Source organism: Gobius niger, assembly GCF_951799975.1.
Source record: "Gobius niger genome assembly, chromosome: 17".
Lineage (NCBI taxonomy): Eukaryota > Metazoa > Chordata > Actinopteri > Gobiiformes > Gobiidae > Gobius > Gobius niger.
Window position 1 is genome coordinate 16,005,359 of NC_136868.1, and position 4,868 is coordinate 16,010,226.

General features: G+C 40.9%; 1 protein-coding gene across 1 annotated transcript in view; it reads left to right on the top strand.

The window, feature by feature from the left end:
- The window catches only part of LOC306976677 (serine protease 57-like), a 119,317-nt gene that overhangs the window by 29,899 nt on the left and 84,550 nt on the right, over positions 1–4,868 (top strand). The window lies entirely within an intron of this gene.

A 4,868-nucleotide genomic window follows, 5' to 3' on the forward strand; every position in this document is an offset into this window, starting at 1 on the left:
TGATTTTAAGAGTGGCACTAAGGCCATTGACAAGCTCTTGGCATCATTTCAAAAGCTGCACCAGTCCAGACAGCTCCATGTGGCAACGGGTGTTGAGACAAAAACAAACTGAACTTGAAATAATTTATTGTGCAAACACCTGAGTGAACACAGCACCTTCAATGCTCTATTATTCGATGACATTTTGGTGGAAAATAGAACTAGTCCTTGGAGCCCTCCATAAAAATCTATATTTAACTCTTGCACAGATGGTTGGAATAAAAATCCACATTTGCCCCTCTTCCCCTCTTGTTTCTGGTAAGGCAGAAGTTCAGCTTTTTGCCAGTTTCCAAAGAGCAGAGCTGAGATGAGACATGGACTTGTGACAGGTGTTTGTTTGAATATCAAACAGAGCCGGGACGCCTGCAGATGGTGGGCAGATTGTGTTCCAGACAGAGACCTAGGTTTGGGGCCCGAGCCCAGATTTAGCCTTCACTGCCCCCTCACTGCTCCTCCGATTGTCCCCGTGGGGCCTCCGTACAAACCTGCTGTCTGCATCAGTCTCATCATGTCGGCCTTCTGCAGAGATGATCCCAGTGGACGGTCTGTCGGTCTGGAGCTTTGAGAGGAGAGAGAAGAGCTGCTCAGGTGAAGGAGGATTCAAATGTGCACAGTACACTTGAAAATACACGTTCTTCACTTATTCATCCCATGGAAGAGTGAGGCTGTAAATGGATCTCATTTAAATATCTGTTGTGCAAAGTATTAACAAAACCTCTGTCACTCCCATGAGTTTTATTGTAATCATATGAGCTATTATACTTGTGTCTTTCCAGTTCAGAACAAGTAACATGACAACAAATTTAATCAAAACTATGATTGTGGGGCATAAAACCATGTATTTGACTATAGACATTTTGTGTAGTAGAAGTCAGAGCCTAGTGTGAAAACAATAAACAATTTACTGTAAGCAGTACAATTTTGAATCCATAGTGTTGAATCTACAAAAGAAAAAATCGAATAATATTTAAAAAATGCGTATTTTAGTTAATGTTTCCAAACAATTACTATAATAGGGCCGTATGGTTCACAGTAAATAATGCAGACATTATGTAAATATTTGACCGTGTGATTCTCACCAGTGGGAGTCAGTAGAAGGCTATACATAGTTTTTGGTACTGCTGTGAATTCCCCATCTGGGCCGCTGGCTCGGGAAGTGATTTCGGGGGAAAATAAAATGAGAGCTGGAGGAAGGTATGAATAGCTGGCGAGGTGCAGCGTGGTGAGTCAACACAGAGCAGGCACTGCCAGAACCCAACCATGTGATGTGGGCGAACAACATGGCCGACCTGGGACTCGCAGACAGGGCTCCAAGGTGCGAGGGAGCTATGCATGAGTTTGTTCTGTAAAAAAAAAAGGAGCTCAAATAGGGCCAATGTCAGCAGTATCTGGGCTGAGTTTGAGTCACTGACCATGCGGATATCACCTGTTGGAGCGGCCTGGTCCAGCAAGCTGTTGCAGTAATTGTTTACATTTGTTTCGGAGATTTAGGTGGTGCTTACAACACTGTGAATGTTATGTTCCAAAGGGGTCTGTGTTTCTATATGAACTTGATATACTGACACAAACATTGTAGATGTGGAGCCATGTTAGCTGTACGCGGTAGAGATGGTACAATAAGAGATGAAATAACTAAATGTAAAGTAGTTAAAAAAATTTAAATAAGGAATATGCTCAATAAGCTTTTAGTTATATTCTATTTTGTCTTCAACCACAATCACATTGACTGTGGCAGGCTGTTGTTTACCTCCCTTATCTGAGTTAGATGGAAGCCCCAGAAGGAAGGAAAGTGTACTAAACATCTTTCAAGAGGCCATTCCTGCTATGCTCTTTACAAAACGGCTGCAGTTCAGTGAGATTCAGGAAGTGTACTCACTTATTCCTCCCTGTCCTGTGAATGTTTACATGTTATGGCCAATAAAAATATGATAAAAAGTAAATGTCTGGGTGGTATTAGATCAAGCACACACTGTTTAATCATTCATATGATTTTAATAAGATCAGATCACATTTTATGACCAATTTAGGCAGAAATGTACGAAATTCCACACAGTGTACTCACTATTTCCTCCCACTGTACATTAGGTAACTGGGGGTATATACCATGTTGGCATTTTCAGGCTGGTGAAATGCAGAAGTTGCCATCCTACAGCCCTGTTAGTCACCATCTAAACAGTTACGCAATGTCTGTCAACACCCAGCGTGGTTCAATGGAAGGGTTGAACCATGCAGGGTGCACCATGTGGAAGCAGAGTTGGCTTCTGCTCAACTACAACGACTACAACCATAACCATACAGTAGTTATTCTATAGCATTCGATATTGATTAGTATTCAAAGGGCCACTGGCAATTTTAAATTAGCCTTAATGAAAACGACTAAATGCTACCCAACACGTATTTGATCAAGAAGACAAAAAATGACACACAATTATCACGTTCTTGCACCTCTTAATTAGCCTTCCAAGAACTATTGTAATGCTATGTTGTAACACTAGACCCCAGCAGCAGCCGTCCCATAAGGGAAAGTCACAATTCCCCATAGGATCCGAGTTTTATTATTATTTTTGTAGAGCGACTTTTTACTGCGATTCTCAACCATCTGCACTTTTAAGGAGAAAAAAAAAGTAAAAGTCTATACACAACATGTACCAGATGTGGGTTTGGGCTCGAGCGCCAAGTCTCCCCCTCCTCCTCCTTCTCCTCCTCCTCCTCCCCCCTGAGGGCTCTGTGCTGACTGCATGCATAATGACTGCTTCGTACAACAGGTAGCCATCCATTTCCACTGCATCAAACCCCCCGCCGCTTTACAGAAGAAAGTCGGGACTCAGGTAGCTCATTGTCAGAACAGTCTGTTGAGCCTAAAGGTCCATTGTTATTGTCCCCATGCAACTTTCTACTGGAACAATGGCACAGCGAATGAATGAATGAATGAATGAATGAATGAATGAATGAGTGACCTCCATAGGGTCACTACAGTACACTCCTGCTGCCCCCTGGCCCTTGACCAACAATGAGGCATTTTCTTAACCCTGTTTCGAGGCAAATAGAACTCACAGGAAAGGATCTGTGCCATTACCAAACACTTGCACCCAAATACAAAGCAAAGTGGGTGACGTCTTTTGCACAAGGGCACAATGAGAGCATGTTCTGGTTGAAGCTGAGCCACCCATTGCCACCGTGCCAGTTCACTCATTGACTCACAAAATAATGAAAAATTAACATTCTGTACATTTCAATTCAAAAATATTGCAGTGAAGGTGTCTCGTTACTTTCCACCTCTGCCCAGCGCTTGGTATTTTTTACGAGGGCCTTCTCTCTTTGAGTCAGAAAACTTCAATCCAGTTTCCTGAGAAGTGTTCCTCTATAAACATGGAGCGTTTTCATTGTTCTTGACTCTGACACAAACCACATGACAGGGCCGATTGTGAGAGTCCAATAAAAAGCCACATGCTATTGCCGCTCCGACCTTATGACAACACAATGTGACCACAGGCACTAATCTAATACTAACAAGTGACCCCTGGCACCCTTAGTATCCGCTCAGGACAGATCCACTCTGATAACGCAAATCACATTTATATGGTGAAAGAGTTACTGTACTGTCATCTTACATTCTGTTGTTCCAGGAAACTCTCATGACATATTTGAATGTATTTAAAAAAATAAATTAAAAAAATCGTAATTGAAGTTGGCTTTGTTTCAGTTGCCCATCTTTTAAAAACACTTTTTATCACATTATTGTGTTGCTCCCTCATTCGTCTTTTCACCCTTCATATTCAGCCTACCTCTTTTTCAAAAGCTTAAACTCTTAACCCCAGCCTTAACTGAGTGCATTTTCTCCAGTTGGGCACTATGGATCTTTTTCTTCATGTTGTTGACATTTCTTTTCATCGCCTTTTTTGTTGCGTTTCCATAATATTTTGGCCACCCTTTCATCGCTTTTTTTTGTGACTTTTTCATCACATTTTTGTCGCTTTTTTGCTGCATTTTCATTCTAGTTTTTACGCTTTTTTCAAGAAGCTTTTAGATTTAAAGTAAAGTAAAGCCAAACTGGAGAACATATACTCAGTTCAGGTTGGGGTCACTGGTCATTTCAGAGCTCAATTGCCTCCACAGACTATTCCCATCGCTAGCTGCTATTATTATACCTTTAAAGGAAATACATCATGCAAAATTGACTTTTTTTTATCTTAAAATCACGTTGTAAGGGTGTTCTTTTGTCAAAGACCACCTGGAGCAGTTTTCACTTCATTCACCCAGTTTTGAGTAATTCTTTGGGTATTTCTTCCTGGTTTCCTTTTCTACAGTAGCGCTCCAATCTGAATCTATACCTTCTGGCTTGTATTGTATCATAGGACAAACATGAAACTGTTCGCCACATTTTTTAAGCCAATAATCCAGCACTGTATCTGTTCTGAGCAGTTCTATGCTTAGAAGTGTGCGAATCATGCAGGTCATTCCCACTGCTGCCTGCAGTGGGAGCTCCAGGCTAACTCCTCACCAGCCCTGGCCTCTGTGATTTAAAACCACATCCTTATCCAAACATAAGACATTATTTCATACAACATAGACAGACATAATTATAAAATGTAAATTTAAAGTATTCGGGCTAAGACAGTTTGTAAGCGCCATATGTATGAACTGTCCAATTTAAAAACCTTTTTTTGGACAATTTTGTTTGCACTGGAATAGGGCTGAATTACCATGACCATTTCCATACATATACGTAGAGTTAGAAATTACCTCTACAAATACAAAGTGTTCAAAGTATTTTAAAATGCATGATAGCGTAACTTTGCACATTTGTAATTTTTCATTCCACAACTTAC